The following is a 19,117-nucleotide window of genomic DNA, read 5'->3' on the forward strand; positions in this document are numbered from 1 at the left end:
ACCATATGGGTTGCTGGGGTTCGTGGGCCTGTATCTGGGTATTTTGTTTCCTTTGGAGTGCTAAACCCAGTGATTCTGGTGATTATACTCTTAACTCTGCACTCCAGCATTGTACCACGCAGTGCTTAGGGGACCCTAGGGTTGGCGGGTATCACCAGCCCTACTCGCTATCTCCAACCTGTTGTCCTGTTACACAATTCTGCTCCTTTGTTTCTTTTCATATTTATTTCTGTGCCACAAGGGAGATGCACAGGTCTTCCTCTTGGCTCTGTGCAAGATCAGGGCTATACTATCCCTGGTAATTTCTGGGGCCGCATATTACACTCTTAAACTAAAAGCTAGATCATAACTCTTGGATAACCACAGATCTGTGGCATTTCAGAAGTTCAGATTCTGCTGATGCCTTCCCACTAATTCACTCTGTGAGTGGTCGTCACAGGCTGTTTGGTTTGCAAATGAAAATTTTCTGTGGGGGCTATTTTTTTGTGTGTTTTCGTGGTGGGGGAGGGGATTAGGAGGGCATCTGTGCCTTTAGATAATCAGGGCTTACTCCTGGCTCTGGTGTTATTCCTGGTGTTGCTCTGAGGGCGCCATAAGGGATGCCAAGGATCTGTGGAAGCAAGGCAAGCACCCTACCCATTTAGTGTCTGTCCAATTCCAGTGTTGGTGTTTTTGTACATCAGGAAATTCTGCTCTCTCACATCAAGTTGCAAAGTCCCCCAGACTTCTCTTTCTCATCTCTCCCTGATTAGGTGTCCTAGGCTATTAGGGTGAGTGCTGTGAGTAAATGTAGTTTTCTTTCTTTCTTTCTTTCTTTTTGAAGTATTTAAGTCCTTGGGTTTGTAGGTCCTGCCGAGTATGGAAGGTTTGGAGATCCTGACCCTCCCAACAAGGACATGCTGGTCCCTGTTCCTTTGACCTGGACATCACAAGGTTAGGGCTCCAAGCTCTGATGGGCAGGGCCCCACCGCTAAAACATGAGATTTAGTTGTCGCCTGTCCTTTCATTGGTTGTCATTTTGGGTTTGGCCACCTGGCAGGTTGGTGGGGTTTCAAAGCGAAACTCAATTTTATTATCTTATTTTCATTTCTGCACCACATTGAAAATGTTCAGCGTTCCTCCTAGCTGTGCACTCAGGAATTTCTGCGGGCTGACTTAGTGGACCCTAAGGGATGCCAGGGTTTGATCCGGGTTCACAGTGTGTAAGTAACTTCCTACCCGCTTTACTATCTCTTGCTCTATTTTTTTCCTTTTTCCAAGTCAAAAGACTCTCCTTCAGGGACCATAGTGATAGTACAGCAGGTAAGGCATTTTTCTTGCACATGGCCAACCCAGGCTCAATTGTTGGCACGCCATATGGTCACCTGAGCAACCTTAGGAGTAATTTCTGAGTGGAGAGCCAGGAGGAAACCCAGAGCATTGCCAGGTGTGGCTCAAAAAGGAAAAAAATAACATGTAGGAATACGTGTTTTTTAAAATCAAGGAGTAAAGCACCCTCCTCATTTAATCTCTCCCTTAGCAGGCTAGCCCCACTGTTGTTTTGAGTTGTGCTAATAAAGTAAGATGCTTGAAGGAATATACTTGATTTGTAAGGGTGATTGGGGGTAAATAGGAGCTAGGGCTCACTCCTGGTGTGCTGGAACTGATATATTTAGAAAGGGCCAAAGAACAGCAAGTAGGGTACTTGCCTTGCAAGCAGACAACCCAGGTTTTATGTGTGTCTGGCATCTCATATGCTCCCAAAACCCCACCAGAACTAATCTCTCATCCCAGAGCTAGGAATAATCCCTGAACACTGTTGATTATTGTCCCAAAACCAAACACACATATATAAACAAATACACATAAACAAACCGTATGTGAAAGCAGAGAAAAAATAAGTATTCAGGATAAATCATGGACTTCTTTAAAAAAAAAACAAACTTAGAGGGTGGCCAGGGGATGACCCTAACAACTCTTCCCCTGGCCACCCAGGTTCTGGGTCTCGGGCCGCCCCACCCCAGTTGGGGTGGCCTGGGCCCTTGGACAGATGGCGGAGGAATCGGAGTTCCAAGCCAGTTTACTGATTAGATGCCGTTTATTCCATTCTCATCCCTGTTCACTTCTCTCTCTCTCTCTCGCTCTATTGCTCTCTCTCTATCGCTCTCTCTCTCTCTCTTTATCCCCCTCTCTCTTCTCCCTCCTTCTCTCCCGAGTCGATCTGGAACCTCTTTCTCCTTCTGGCTCTGACTTGGATTTTGATCCTGATCATTTCCAACCCCCACCCCCACCCATTTTTACAGTCTAGTTAAATCCCCAAACCATTAGGGGCTGGGCTTACACATAGGTGGTCCCAATCAATAGGGTTAAAGTTCCTCCCCTCAGGGGATGCTGCTTCTAGGACAGATTCTATTTCAGGAGGACCACCCACCCAAGGGTGGAATCCCATGGGTGTGTTTCTGCTCTCCTTGACCAACAAACATATAAGCATTCATAATATTAATCATTTTGTATGGACCCAGTAAGAGATGCATTAAACTTATAGAATTGCTCTCCTGGGGTCATCTCGATCTCAGACTACAGTGCTCAGGCCAGATTGCTCTTTCCTATCCCTAGCAGGGTCCTAGTGTCGTCCTTACTTTTGGATCATGACAACATTTGTGGCATTTTGGCCAGGCCCATCTCAATGCCAGGGTGGCAAACAGCTTACCACTTGCCCTGGTTCCATCCCGTCCCTCGTTGAGACTGTACTTTTGGGGGCACTAGGAACTGAGGGCAACTGAGGCATAAGTTGAGAAAGCAGATGCCCGGGAATGAATACTATTTGAAGCCAATTAAATCCCAAGTTAAAAAAGCATAATATCGTCTTCTTGTGTCAATACAAAAGGGCATTGTTTTAAAGTAATAAAGAGTTTCGTGTCCCAGAAAGATCTGTTCTTACAAATTAATAGAAACTGATATTAGGGAATAAACTGATTAACTGTTTGGGGAAGAGAGCATAGAGTAGTAGTTACAAATAAACAAAAGTATGGGGGTGACTCAGGAGCACTGGGATGGGTGTGACCCTATAAACCTAAGCTACCTGAGGAAGGACTAAACAGTGTTATCCTACAGACTTCTACAGCATAAAGTAAGTCCCAAAATGTGATTCAAGGGCCTTAAAAAAGGATTTCAATCCTTTAATTCTTTCACTGTAAAATATGTCTTTGCACATGAATTTAGTTTTGGTTTTGTTTTCTTCCTTAGTTGTCTTTTGTTGTTGCTGTATTTGGGGGACACGCCCTCCTATGTTTATGGCTGACTCCTGGCCTAGAGCTCAGGGATCATTTCTCGCAAGGGTCAGGATCCGATTTGGGGTGCTAAGATATTGAACCCGGGACAGCCAAGTTCAAGGATAGCACCTTTTCTACTAAATCAACACCTGGACCCCAAGGCATAATATTCATCTTTAAAAAGTAGAATCACTCCAGATGCTACAACTCTGAGACACAGTTCATATCCTGATGTATAGTAAACACACTGTACATTAGGATAATTTTTCTATACAGCAAAATTTTTGGACTGTTTTCAAATAGCACAGCGGTAGGGCGTTTGCCTTACACGCAGCCAACATGGCCACCCGAGTTCGATTCCTCCGCCCCTCTCAGAGAGCCCGGAAAGCTACCAAGAGTATCTCGCCAGCACGGCAGAGCCTGGCAATCTCCCCGTGACGTATTTGATATGCCAGACACAGTAAGAACAAAGTCTCCAATGGAGACGTTACTGGGCCCGCTCGAGCAAATCGATGATCAACGGGAAGGCCTTATAAATCTAAATAAATATAAATATATTTATAAATGACTTGGCTTAAGGCACCCGGCTGGGTCCACTGAACAAACGTCCTGGCTCAGCAACCAGCGATACAGCGAAGGGACCTCAGGGGGGCCCAGACGCGGACCAGCGGGTGCACCCACTGCCCCTCCGTTCCCGACACGGAGCCCGGACACTCCGTGCCACGGGGTCCCGGGGCACGGAACAAAGGTGCTGCTGGACACGCCTCTGCGGAGACACGGAGCCGGAGGGACGGTGAAACCAGCCCACGGGGAGGCCTCGCTGCACTGCCCCATGCCGGGCGCGACCTCGGGGTTGCAAACCGTGACCTACCCCACAGGCATCGGGCTAGCTCGGGCGGGTGATGGTGTCTGGGCCTCCGCGCCTGCTCCAGCTCGCACCCGATGGCCGCGCTAGTGCCTTGGTCGGGCGCACGAGAAGCCAGAGGCCGCAGCGCGGGCCAACGGCAACCGGGCGCTGAACAGAAGCGGGTCGCGCGGCAGCAGTGCTCTTGCGTGAGCCCATGCCTCGGAAACTGCCCACGGGGCCGTGCAGGGAGCCGCATGCCCGGACTGCATTTCCCAGCAGGCACCGGGAAAGCCTGACCCAGGGGGCTGAGCACGACCACCGAGGGGAAGGCGCTGGCCTTCGGCACAGGTTCCATCCCCGGCACCCCACAACGTCCCCTGAGTGCCACAGGAGTGATCCTTGCTTGCAGAGCCAAGGGTTGCAAGCCCTGAACACCAAATAAGAATGGACGGGCGAAAAAAGCCACCTAACATGTGAAGGAGAAATGAGAGCCTGGCAGGCAGCTGTCCCAATCCTGCAGGGCAGGGCGGAGAGGGGTCTAGGATGCACATGAAGAACTCAGTACACTGGTACACACGTACACACACACACATTCATTGCACCAGTGTTTTGGTGGGAGCTGCAGTACAAGGGCTGTGGGTTCTAGTCCAGAACACAATTGGGCAGAATCCTAGTCTACATTTCAAAACCGGACATACACACACCAGGCCCACTGCAGAAATGCCACCTAGAGTGGACGTCTCTTATCTGTGTCACACACACATACACGGAGGCAGTGTCCCATCTCCTCGCCCCCAATCACAAGCATAGGGCCGATTTGAGAATCGTGGAGAACTAATCGTGAAATTCTGCCAATTCTCATGAGTCGGCAGCTGTCTTTGGAATCGTGTGCAGCACCATCCCAGCACCCACAGGCGGAGGCCCAGTCAGTACACAGCCCTTTGCTCTTTGTTTGTATTTGTTTTTATTCAGTTTTGTTGTTGTTTGTTTCTTTGGGGGCCATACTAGCAATGCTATTCCTGGCTCTTCATTTAGAAATTATACCTGGTGGTGTTCTGGGGAGCATACAGGATGCCAGGGATCAAACTGGGATTGGCCACCAGTATGGCAGGAACCTTACCCACTGCACTACCTCTCCAGCCCCAGAAACTATCATTTGAAGAGTCAGATAAATAGTACAGTAGTGGGTAGGATACCTTCCTTGCACAAAACTGACCCAGGTTGGATCCCTAGAACCCTGCATCCCATATGGTACCCCAAGCCCTGCCAGGAGCATCCCTGAGTGCAGTCAGGAATAAGTCCTGAGCACCACTAAGTGTGACAAAAACGAAAAAAAATTTCAAAATCCTTTTTGTAGAGGTGTATAAAATTAAAAAATTAGTATTATAAGTAACTGTGCTAGTACACTGCCAAGTTATTTAGCGCGTGTGAAACTCCTGGGTTTGATCCCCAGCACGGCCAAAAGACGAGAAACAAGGATCACACCCAGCGTTTTTCAGGGTGTACTTCTGGTTCTCTACTTAGGAATCACTTCTGGCAGTGCTCAGAGGACTTATGGGGTGCCAGTGATCAAACCCTGATTGTGTGCAAGGCAAACACCCTATGAGCGGTATCACAGCTCCAGCTCCAAGACAAACATTTCTTTGGGAGTAAAATACGGTCTTCTGTATGAGATGGTATCATGAGACGGGGACTGGACAGACCCCAGACCTGAGACAGGCATAAAGACACACACACACACACACACACACATACACACACATGTATTTCTGGCTCTGCACTCAGGAATTAGTCCTAGGGGTACTAAATGGGATACTGGGGCTCAAGCCGGGTCAGCCTATGGCTCAACCCCAGCAGCACGCACCTTTAAAAGCACCAACAGGGCCAAGCCTGTCTTCCCCGGGTGGGTTCTTGGGGGTTTCTGTCGTTCAACTGACTCCAAACTCCTATAACCTCCTCCCAGGCCCCTCTCATCAATGTCCCCAGGAGAGAAGTGTGGCACACAGTGTGGAAAACAGGGATGTAATCCTGCAGACTGGTTTGGGGACTGGCCCGGGGCCAGGGCCACCTATGTACTGCCCCCTGACTTCTGGAGAAGCCCCCTGGCAGTTGAGGGTTTTCTTTCAAACTCGTTGCTGGTGGGGGTGCAGGGGGGTTCTGATGACATCAGAGCTTCCGGCTGTGCTGATTGGAAGATCCCAGACCTCCAGAACCTGAAGCTCAAGTAGGCAACAGTAGCCTTTGGCTTGAGAGCCCAAAGCCTCGTCTGCTCAGCTCCTCGACGGCAGGCACTGCTGTTATTGAGGGAGAACCTGAGCTATCGGGGGAGACAGTGGACCTGGGATGGCCAGCCGTAGGCAGAGTCCTGGTTCTGAGCCCCAGAGCCCTGAGTCCAGCACCTCGGGATACCCCCTGGAGGTGGCGCCGGAGGAAATGATGCCGGGACCTTCAGGTAGGTGTTGGGGCCAGCGGGACTGGGAGCTGCGCAGACAGGAGTGTTGGGGAGACACTGAGAGGTCGGAAGGAGCGGCACAGAACAGGCACTTGGGGTATGGACTGACAGCCAGGACAAGGAAGGGGAGCCGGGATGGGGGAAATAGGGAAATGGAGGTGCCCCTCTGTGTCCCCAGGGAGAAATTCTACCCTGAGGAAGAGACTGAAGGTCACAGGGGTGTGAACCATGATAAGATGTGTGGGAGGAGATGGAGAAAGAGAAGCTTGGGGGCCTGGGAGTCCATGGGCAGGTGAGGAATTGCTGGGACTCACTCTGGCCTCTCCGTCAGAGTCGGAGCAGGAGCCGGAGGATCCAGAGTCGCTGGAGAAGGTGGAGGAGGAAGAGGAAGAAAAGGGGGACGCAGCCTCCCAGGCTCAGCACAATGGGCTTCAGGCCAGCCCGCGGCCTCAGAGTGCTGTTCTGAGGAAGAGGGATGAGTCGGAGGACGAGGAACAGCAGGAGGACGAGGAGCAGCCATGTGGGCTGCACAGGAAGCGGCAGCGACAGGAGAGCCCCGTGCTCCCCGAGCACCACCAAGTCTTCCGCAAGCTGCTGGGTAGGAGCCCCGGGCCCGAGTCTCCCACCTGGACACAGGAGGTCGTTAGGGATGCAGTGTCCCGTGGTGGGGAAGAGGTGGCCACTGCCCAGACAGGGGCTGCACTGCCGGGCTGCCTTGGCTGAGCCACCCAAGGAAGGGGCTCCTGCACCCCTACTCCCACCTGGGGCTGTGAGGGGCCCAGTGTTGCCATCCCGACGGTGGGGAATATTGGGGGCGGGCTGTGATTTTGAGGTTCACAACCCCGTCTTCCCACAGAGGACTTGCTGGGACTGGGTCTGGCCTCTCCGTCAGAGTCCTACGGAGGCCCCTGGGCCATTGTTGGTTGCCGCAAGAGGAAGAGGGAGCAACTGCTCTATGAAGAGGAGTTGGAAGAGGAGGAGGAGGAGGAAGAGGAGGAGGAGGAGGAGGAAGAGGAGACCCCTGGAGTACTGGAGATGATGAGCCATGCTGCAGGTGTGCCTTCCCGAGGCCGGAAAAGGAGGATGTGGTCATCGCCAGAGGTAGAGGAGGAGCAGGAGTCGGAGGATCCAGAGGCGCTGGAGAAGGTGGAGGAGGAAGAGGAAGAAAAGGGGGACGCAGCCTCCCAGGCTCAGCACAGTGGGCTTCACGTCAGCCCCCGGCCTCAGGGTGCTGTTCGGAGGAAGAGGGATGAGTCGGAGGACGAGGAACAGCAGGAGGACGAGGAGCAGCCATGTGGGCTGCACAGGAAGCGGCAGCGACAGGAGAGCCCCGTGCTCCCCGAGCACCACCAAGTCTTCCGCAAGCTGCTGGGTAGGAGCCTCGGGCCCGAGTCTCCCACCCGGACACAGGCGGTCGTTAGGGATGCAGTGTCCCATGGTGGGGAAGAGGTGGCCCCTGCCCGAACAGGGGCTGCAGTGCCGGGCTGCCTGGGCTGAGTCACCCAAGGAAGGGGCTCCCGCACCCCTATTCCAACCTGGGGCTGTGCGGGGCCCAGTGTGGCCGGCCCAACGGTGGGGAATATTGGGGGCGGGCTGTGACTTTGAGGTTCACAACCCCGCCTTCCCACAGAGGACCCTGTGATCAAAAGATTCCTGGCCTGGGACCGGCACCTGTTGGTCTCTGATAAGGTACCTGCTGGGGGTCACTAAGCGACTGTCCCGGGGACCCACCAAGCTCAACCTGCCTGGGTACCTTTGCTCTTTTTGCTCTTTCGGGGGGGGGTGAGTGTAAAACTTGGGGGCCACTGGATAGGGGAGGTGCGGTCACTGATGCAGCTCTTCGCTGCCCACTCCTGGGGCACAGGCACCCCAGTCTCTCTGGGTCGTGTCTGTGGGGTCCCTCTCCTCTTGATTCAGCAAACACCCACAAAGTCCTCCCCTTCGTCCTGCTTCCCGAGTTCTTGGATCTCCTTCCCCTCCGCCCAGCCCTGGTGACCTATCCCCGTGTCTCCCCAGTACCTGCTGGCCATGGTCATCGCCTACTTCAGCCGCTCTGACCTCTTCAGCTGGCAGATCCGACGCATTCACTTCTTTCTGGCACTGTGAGTACTGATCCCAGGGAGCCCCAACACAGCCTCCATCAATCCCTGGGGGCCCTCCGCCGCAGTTCCCTGAAGGAAGGAGGTAGGTGTGAACACAGGCGGTGTGCTGTCCACAGCTACCTGGCCAACGATATGGAGGAGGACTACCAGGCACCCAAGCAGAACATCTTCGCCTTCCTGTATGGCCACAGCCGCCTGCAGCGGCCCCTGTTCTACCGGCTCCGTCTCCAACTGCTGCGCTCCATGAGCTGGAGAGCCTGGGTGACCCGGGAGGAGTGCGAACAGGTAGGGCTGCTGGGGGGCATGGAGGGGGCTGTCCGCAGGCTGGAGAGGCCGAGCGAGTCAGCAACATGGGCCCCATCTGTCTTCGCAGATCCAGGCCTACGACCCTGAGCTGTGGGTGTGGGGCCGAGACCGCGCCAATCTGCTGTAGATCCGGGCCAGGAGGCGGGGCACGGAATGAGGGGGTAAGTGGGGCCCTGGGGTGCAGACCACAGCCAATCTGTCAGGGAAGCCCAAGGGTGTGCTCTGCCTAGACCTCATCTCCTGTCTTAGCCACCAGAGCCCAGAGCGGGCCCCCAGCACACTCACGTCTGCTTCCCTGGAGTGATGGAGAGTTGGAGGGGGGTTCCAGCCGGACCCCCAGAGGTCCTGTTCCTGGCACTGGGATCACCCTCGGGTCAAGGCCAAGAGGCTTTAGGAGCAGAGATGGGAGCTGGGTTCAGGGTGAGGGAAGTTCCACATGCCCTCAGACTGTCAATGATCCTTTCCATCCGTCCAGGGCCTGCCCGTGCCCAGAGCATCGCCACCAGGACTGTCATCGGATGCCCAACACACCAGAAAACTGGCCCAAGGGAGAGAGGAATTCACCTAGAAGCAGCCTACAGGCACTTGGGTTACAGGTGAAGACCCACACACCTGTCCCCCAACCCCTTCAGACCACCTGCTACAAGGTACCAAGGAGGAAAAAGTCCGGACTCTGCCCAGTTTCAGCCTCCTATGTGGACAATCTAGAAAAATCCAGAATATCCTAGAATATTATGTTAAGACTTGGGCGCACTTCAGGAGTCTGGCAAAAGGCAACAAAAAAATCCACTTTCTTTTATGTTCCATGATCTGGAAAGTTTCCCCAATTTCAGATCAAATGCTTGAGTCCACTGTCCTGGAAGGTGAGAACCTTAGCCCCAGCTTGAAGAAAAGGGGCTGCGAGGGGCAGGAACAGTTGGGTCTGGCTAGACCTGCTGGGGGACACTGAGCCCTGTGTGCTGACCGCTGGTTAATGGCGGTCTCACAATCTTTGCCATAGAAATAGTTCTCATAGTTTATATTTAAGGCATCCTAAATTGACATCGCCAGCTCACATGCTGTTGCTTTCGTTTTGTGATGCTTATTCTTGTTTATGTCTCGTTTCTTCAATAAAGATAATTTTGGTTTTATGTTCAAGTCTTTTGAGTTTTAACTGGGATATTTAAAATAAATCTTTTCCTTAACGTCTGAGGCTCTTCCTAGGGGAAAAGTGGTCAGGGGCAGACATGGGCAGAATCAGAGCTCCATCCCACCTTGACAGCTGATGACCCCATCCCCAAGCGTTTTGGGTCACCTGGGAGGAGAGCGGAGGCCAGGGAGCCTCCTGTGAACTGTGGGAAAGTCGTGCTTCTGACACAGACCCCGTGACCAGGTGGTGTGGCTGCCTGTGCGCAGCAATCCCGGCACTTAATGGGGTGTTGAGGAGTCACAGAAGCAGCCCCAAGTGGGCTGAGCCTGGACGTAACACGTGAGAGGCCCCGAGTTTGGTCCCTGCCACCTGGGTCCCTGAGCACCTCTGGATGTGGCTCTGGTTCTTGCAAAGCCCGGAGTAGCGACAGAGGGACTCGGGGAACAGAGCTAGCAGCCAAGCAGCATGGACACGGACTGAACCCCAAGAGGAGCCAGGGTAGGGGGGACAGCAGGGCTGGCAGTAGGCCACAGGGCAGGCTCCTGTAGACCCAGATGTGGCTGTCCAGCCCTCATGTGACAGGGTGGGGAGAAATGGGGCCCCGAACACTTCGGAGATGCAGCAGAAGAAGAGAGATGGGAAGGGAGAGGGCTCAAGGGAGCTGAAGACCCGCACCCCATCGCTGCAATGTGTGGTCATGGAATCCCAGGATCCCAGAAGCTCCGAGACAAGCGGGAGAGTCTCAGGATACACCCCCAAGTCCTGTCCCCAGATGATCTGTGACCACCAGTTGGAAGGTCTGGGCACGCAGGCCCCGTGGGAGTGCTGTGGGGTGATTCCCCGGACAGAACCCCTTTCTCCAGCCTCAGCAGGCTATTCCCAACTGGTCTGGACAGGCAGGGAGCCAGGGAGCAAATCGTTTCCCTTCCCAAGGGACTTCACCTTCCTTGCTAGGAACGCCCCGCCCCTCATCCCCCCAGTCTCTCTCTCTCTCTCTCTCTCTCTCTCTCTCTCTCTCTCTCTCTCTCTCACACACACACACACAGCCTGTGCCTCCGAAGGCAGAATCTGTCCCTGCCTCCCGGCGACAGACTTGGGCACTTGGAGGTCTGGGGACAGACAGGAGGAGATGGAGCCCCGGGCTGCTCCTGTCCCACATAGCCTTGGCCATGCCCTGCCTGTGAGGCATCTGCCTTGCCATTACATATTCGCCACGACACGCCCATGCTCTCATGATCTCAGGCATCTCATGGTCCTCCAGCACTGCCAGGAATGACCAGAAGCACTGAGGTGGGTGTGACCCCAAAACACTGACAGAGAGAACAGGAAGAGAGAACAGTGGGGACTGCAGGAGAGCTCAGGAGGCACCAGAGTTCACCTCTGTCACCAAAAGGCTTTTCTGCCCACTGCTCTGGCCACAGGCAAGGACCACAGAGGTGTGAAGAAAAAAGTGGCGTGAGCTTCAAAACACAGACAAAACCACAACTGCAGAAGATTCCAATCTGCCTGACCTGCTCTTACAACAGTTGAGACAAGTGCCCACGCAGGAGAAAATGGGAAGGCTAGAGCAGCCCTCAACCACACTCCCCGATGCACATTTCTAGAACACGCCAGCAGAGCAGGTGGTACTCCCCGTGCACCCCCCTTTCCCCCAGAGAGGATACTCCCAGCCACAGTTGAGGGGCTCTTGATTTGTCCATCTGCTGTGCACGAGTCACAAAGAACCCCGAGAGGCCGTGATCCACAGGCTCCTGTGAATAACTGGCCTGTGTTCTCCTGAACAGTCTGTGAAATGCCTGTGAGGACACTGAGAAAGGATTCTGCCTTTTACCAACTGAAAGTTTGCAAGAGAATTGCCCATTTGTCAGGAAAGATCCTTCAACAGGACTAAACACAGTTAGTCCCAGAGAGAGCCGAGAGGGTAGAATGCAATCGAGGACGGAAGGCCCCGGAACTGCTGGACCAAGGAGAACCATCCCACCAACCTGAGCATCAAACCGTCAGAGCCCTAGGCACTAACTAAAGCCCCACAAGAGGAAGGCACCAGGCCAGCGGTACAACACTTGCCTTGCACGTGCTGACCCCAATTCAACCCCTGGCACCCCATTGGATTCCCCCCCCAAGCCATGGTGGGGCCTAAAAAGGAAAAATACGAACCAAAACCAACAGCAAAAACACTGCAAGGGAGGCCCCCTAGACGTACTTTTTTATTCTGAGGCCAGAGACAGCACTCATGGCCAGAGAAAAGATGTAAATGGGGTCAAAGAGTCTGCCTTGCTTATGGTCAACTCAGCTCAATCCCTGCAACTGCATGACCCCCACACAACAGGGGCAGCCAAAAAGGCCCCTTCGACCCCACTATCAGGGTACCCCAGGGAATGCCCAGCACTGCAGGACTCAAGAAGCACTGTATGCATCCTTACTCCAAACCCACAAGAGAAACAGAAAGAGAATTACCAAGACCGCAAGCAACCTTGAAGATGAATTGCAGATTCAACTACTGCAACAACGTAAGAAGCTGTACCATGAATACGAACCGGAATCCTTACTCTCAGGAAACACTCTGATCTGATCTGATCTGAAACACTCCGGTCTAAAAGGACCTGACTCACCACATCGGCTCTGAAATAACTGAAGGAGAAAGCAAAAAATACTCACAGACTGACCATGATCAAGCAAGTGTGGGATGAGAGAAAGCAAAGGGGACTGGAGAGGCAGTGGAGGAGTTAACCTGCATCCATCCCAGCCCGACTGAAATCACCTGACCGCAGGGGCTGGGGCGACAGCAAAGCGGGTAGGGCGTTTGCCTTGCACGTGGCCCACCCGAGTTCGATACCCAGCATCCCAGGTGGTCCCCTGAGCACCGCCAGGAGTCATTTCTGAGTGCAGAGCGAGGAGTACCCCCTGTGCATCATCAGGTGTGACCCAAAGAGCAAAATCAATCAATCACCTGACTGAATATGGTCCTCCGAGGACCACCAGGGGTCACTCTTGAGCCCAGAGTGAGGACTCTGAGCACTATCCGGTGTGGCCCCAAGACCAAAAGGAGGGGGGGGGGGAAGAGAATATTTCCCCCTCAAATCCTTGCAACTTTCCTGAAAATCTGTCGTGTTTTCAAAATAATATGTTGAAAAAGATGCTAACAGGGGCCGACGAGGTACCTTAAGTGATAGAGCAGTTGCTGAACACGCGGAAGGCCTGAGTATGACCCTCAACACCATCACTGCACGGATGCCTGAGCACCGAAGGGGGAACCACGGTAGCCCCTGGCACATCTGGGGCCAGTTTCAAGCTGCAAGGCTTGGGCACTGGGAATAGCCACCTCCCACCTCCTGCAGAGAACCACTTGATGTGTTGGGGGATCTGTGAAAAAATGCTAAAAAATGGGGACAAATGTAATGCAAATTATCACAGGGCCTCCAAACATCCTGTACTCTTGTACATAGGACTGGATTTTCATTACCAGAGTGAATCTGGAAACGTGTCCATCTGTCTAAATGATTGTCTGGGTACCAGGAAAACACACCTTAGTTCTAGTAACACCACAGGCCTGGGCTGCTCTGTGTACCGACCAGACGGTCCAACAATTCTCAGAGAAGTCAGCCCAGGTCTATCAATTTTTAAGGTTCTGAGCCCCAAGAAATCTCCCAAATCCAAAGATGCCAAAACCCACAGGTAGCTCTTATTGACAACAGGCATTTTTTTCCAGGGGGCAGTTCCCATTTCTTCTTACTGCAATAAAAAACCAGCCTCCAAGTGACACCCGGATGCCAGCATGAGCCCTGAATGTGGAAACACCCGTGACGGAGACACTTGGGCTGAGCTGCCCTCACAATGGCTTTCCCATGCCCACTCCCTCCTTCACCAACAGCACCCCCACTCCACGGGCAGGACTGGGCAGTGGGGAAAGTGCTGCTTGCACCCACCCAGCTGACCTGAACTTGACTCCCAACACTACCCTTGGTTCCCAAAGGAGAGACTCTGAGCACAGACAGAGTCAGGATGTCAGCCCTAAGCACCACCAGAGGTGGCGCCCGAAAAACAAAACACAAAGGAAAAAAAGAACCACCTAAAACGAGGCCAGAGCAACAGTACAAGTAAGGCCAGGCACAGACCCAAAACCAAGAAAAAATAAAAACAAAATATAAATGCAGCACAATCCACATAACCTATTCTGCATCACAGAACCAAGGGGCAGGTACACCGCTGGGTCTGGCAGAAATCCCAAATCCCCTACCCTTCCTACACACAAATAAAAGCAAAGAGGCAGTTACGTGGCTACAGCAAAGGTTAGGAATCCAGCAGTATATTCTCGAGAGTCAGTTCTTTACTTTGTCTTTGCTTGGGGGCCACACCAGGCAGGACTCAGAGCTCACAAGCAAGGCTTTAACAGACTATATGATTTTACGCCCTTGGTATGTGATTTTGTGTAAAGAAAAGGAGAAGAAATATTACACTTGGCCTAAAAGAAATCTCAATGGTGAAAAGTCTGTAATTTTTCTCAGAACCTCCAACTACTTCCCTGCAGTCAGTGTTTTGCTGTGGAAGGGGAAAACTGACACCTGTTATGGCGGCAGAACTCAGCAAAATCAGTGAGGCCCCAAGTTCCTGGAATTGAAACAGTCTCGGCTTCCCAGAAATGGAACAATGTGCAACTAGCCAACGTGAACCCACCTGGGAAAGTTCCTGTGCGCTGCCAGTGGGCTCAATCAATCATTATGGCCCTAGTCAAAATGTCCCAGAAATTGTCTTTTATTAACCCTAAAAGAAAGAGCTTATGTATCCATGAATGATTATGGAAAACAAATTTTTAACTACTGCCTCACCACTGTTAGCCTAGACACATCCCAATACAACTGACTAGCTAAGTTTTTTCTGAAACTATACAAAATGCACTGCTTATGTAATCAAACCCTATATAAACTGCTACCTGACGTCGGTGTCCCTATCAAGAGGCCAAGATAGTTGGCTCCAGTATACTGGATTACAACTCCTACTGCCTTCGCATTATCAAGTTCATGTCTCTTTCTATCTTGCTGCTTGGAAACCGATAGCTTCGGGCTTAATAGTTAAAATATTCCAGAATGTTCACAACCAAGAACTTACAATGAACATATCAACTGAGGGCAGGAGAAAGCACACCAGGCTGGGGTGGATTGTCAGCCAGCTGAAAGCCCAGGGGGGCCTTTCCTGGTACCCAATGTCCACCAGTACTATGAACAGAGAGCAGGCTGCAGCCCTCTTGGCACTGTCAGATGTGGCCCCAAATCCCACCTCATCTGCTCCACTTATGGTGAGATAGACCCAGAAAGAGGAGCTCAAATGGTGTATCATGTGGTTTAAGGTGGGGTACATGGAATCTCAAGGACATCTGGACAGAGGGGCAGAGTCCCTGACCATCGTCAAGTTTGTAGCCAAAAGGGAGCTGGAGTGATAGCACAGCAGGTAGTGTTTGCCTTACAAGTGGACAATCCGGGTTCAATTCCCAGTATCCCATATGGTCACCGAGCACCAACAGGACTAATTTGTGAGTACAGAGTCAGGAGTAACCCCTGTGCATCGCTGGGTCTAATCAAAAAAATCAAAAAGAAGCAAAAAACAAAAAGAGAACAGACAGGAGTGATATTCACAAAGCCCAAAAAGATGTTCAAAGAATGCTCCACTGTCATGACAAATTCTGGAGTGAGACTTTTTTCTGTGGGGGGCTTTGCGCCACACCTGGCTGTGTTCATTGGACCCTATGAAATGATGGGGATTGAAATCAGGCAAACTACATGCAAGGCAAGCGCCCTACTAGGTGTACCCGCACCTTGTCTGGGAGAGATGGTCAATGGGTAGGGCTCTGCTAAGAAACTTGGCAGATAAAAAAATATTTTTTTCTGTAGAAAAATTAAATAGGGTAAGCAGAGACAGTACATAAGATGCTTTTCTTTCTAGCTGCTAAAACACATTCAGTTCTCCAAAGCAGTTAGGGTACCCAAGCAGTGCCAGCAACAATGTTGAGCTCAGATGCTAAACTTAGCACAGAGCACTGAGTGCTGTGAGTCAAAATTGACAATATAAAAAGACAATAATAAATCAAAATTTTTCTGTGCAATGGGGATGGTGACATAGTACAGCGGGAGAAGTGCTTGTCTTGCAAGCAGAAAAAACAGATTTGACTACTGGCATCCCATATGGTTCCCTGAGCACCATCACGTGTAACCAAGTATAGCAAGGTGTATCCCCCACTAAAAAAATAAATAAAACAACTAAAACGGAATTAACTGAAATAAATCGATCAAGTTGAGGGAGCCAATGGTTCAGTCTAAGGAATGAAAGGTGGCCAGCAACAAGCTATTCTGGAGATAATCCCCAAAAGATCCCCTGCCTCCACCTCTAAGCAGCCAAAATGGGAAAATCCTGCACTGTGTGCACTGTGACTGAAAACAGGGGTCGGGGTGGGGGGGGGCATCTTATACTATGTCTATAAATAGTAACCAGGTCTTTGAGAAGCTAAGTTGGAACATTCTAGCTAAAATTTTCTTATGCCCATTGAAGTCACTGACATTAATAGCCCAGTATTTTCATCATTAAAAGAATAATTTACAGAGCGTATTCACTAACTCTCATTTAACACACGGTCGAGAATTCAAATTTGAGCTCACTATTTCCTTAATTCCTTCTTGCTAAGAAATAACAATAATTTTAAAAGAAATTACTTTCTCGTTTGTTCCATTGTTTCAGAAACTTTCTCAGCACACCTTTCCTCTTCAAGCTCATTTTCTTCCCTAACTCCATGCTTTTCTGACCACTTGGGGTTTCCTTTTCAAGTTCTGCGGTGATCACATCTGGCCGTGCTCCCAGTATCCTATGTGGTCATGACGTTCGAACCAAGGTTGGCTACATGCAAGGCCACTGTCCTCCTTACACAAAAAAAAAAGCTATCTTCAGAAAAATCTCCTCTGATCAATAGCACAGCGGGTAGGACATTTGACTTGTATGCAGCCAACCCAGGTTCGATTCCTACACCATGCTTAGAGAACCCAGTAAGCTACTAAGAGTATCTCACCTGAAAATCAATGCCCGGCAAGTTACCAGTGACATATTTCATATGCCAAACACAGTAACAAGTGTCACAATGGAGATGTTACTGGGCCCGCTCAAGCAAATCAATAACAATGGGAGGACAGTGACAGTGACTGTTTCCTAAAAATCAATTAATAAGTAAGACACAGCTTTCGTCAGGAGCACTCGGTGTGTCCCGGGTGAGGGGCCGCCATTCCTGTACACTATCATCGAGTGACCCCACCACTCACAATGCAGAGACCACAGCGGTTTAGGGCAGTCAGAGCGACCACAGGGTGGCTGGTGAAACAAAAGAGACGTTTCCCATGCATGCAACAGACTCAGCATACTTCTTTCTCTGCTGTCAGATATTTCGTGTGTGTGTTTGTGTGTGTGTGTCTGAGCCAAAACCAACAGTGTCAGGAGAACTCCTAGTTCTGCATTCAGGGATCTATCCTGGAATATTTAAGGTTTACTGGGATGCTGCTGGTCAAATCTCTGTTAGCTGCATGCAAGGCAATCAACCTACTTGCTGTATGATACCTCTGGACCTTTCAACGTAAATTTCTTCCCAGCAAGCCAGGAGTGACCCCTGAGCAAAGCTCCTCCGCCCCCCCCCCCCGCCGTCACAATAAGAACATATTCCTTCAAAAAAAAAAAAAGAAAAATTAAACCCTTGACCTGCTGTACTCACCCCAAGAGCCAGTATCCTGAAATCGCCCAGTCAGGGAGAGATGAAGCATAGAGGATTTTTCGTAACTGAACATGAGTCTAAATTCCTCATCTGGAAAAAAACATCAATGTTGGGATAAGACCGACAGTAAAGCAGATAAGATGCTTACCCTCCTCACCCAAATCAAGCCTAAGCATCCCAGATCCCAGAGCACCACCAGGAATGATTCCTGAGCACTGAGCCAGGCGTGAACATCGTAGGGTGGGTCCTCTCTAACATTCCCCCAAAAAACATAAAAAACTAAAACAAACCCCCAAATTAAAATTCCATTGGCCGAAACTGCCCACCTGCGTGAACCACACTTCCAAAAAGGCCCCGCCCCATCACAACCGCCAATGAATAGGACGGTCTGCAACAGAGTCTCTTGCCTTTAGGGGGCTGCAGCCCCGACCCTGAACATGAATCTGCAGATTCTATAGCATCTACGTCAAGGCTAAAGGCTTCAGGATTTGTACCGGCAAGTCCCATGTTGAGACTGTTGGCCACTCAAGCCCCTAGCCCTTGGTGGGTTCCGCAACCCCAAGGCCTGTAGCCCCAGTGCTCAGCCCCATGCCAAAATGCAACAAGGACACACTCAATCCCACAACCCCTGTACTGTGTACAGACCCCACTGCACCGCCCTAAGCTCCGCATCACTCTGAAGCCTCTACTGCACCCCAGGAACTGCCTGGATGTCAGGAACCCAGTGAGAGAGCAAGCACGAAAGCACCTCCCAGGTACGAATGGTCCCGCTACTAACAACGTGGAGACTGAGAGTTCTGGGATGCTAACGGGAGGATGCTTGTGTCCTGCCACAAAATTGGCCCTCAGAGTACCCCTTCTACGAGGGGCCGCCACTTTTTACTTTATCCACGAGACTAACGGAGGCCTGAGCCACTGACCTTGTCCCTCGTTAATAATGCACTACAAAAGCCCCATATGTTCAGTGTTTTTTTTAACTCAAACAGACACACGTGGAAATAACTCCCTTTGCAGAAGGCGGTAGAGAGAGAGAGAGCACAGCGGTAGGGCGTTTGCCTTGCACGCAGCCAACATGGCCGACCTGAGTTCGATTCTTCCGCCCCTCTCGGAGAGCCCGGCAAGCTCCCGAGAGTATCTCGCCCGCACGGCAAAGCCTGGCAAGCTCCCCGTGATGTATTCGACATGCCACACACAATAACAACCAAGTCTCCAACGGGGGACCTTACTGGGCCCGCTCGAGCAAATCGATGAACCATGGGAGGACAGCGACAGTGACAGCAGAAAGCTGA

The sequence above is a fragment of the Sorex fumeus genome, unplaced genomic scaffold (genome assembly GCF_029834395.1).
Source record: "Sorex fumeus unplaced genomic scaffold, SorFum_2.1 ptg000221l, whole genome shotgun sequence".
NCBI lineage: Eukaryota > Metazoa > Chordata > Mammalia > Eulipotyphla > Soricidae > Sorex > Sorex fumeus.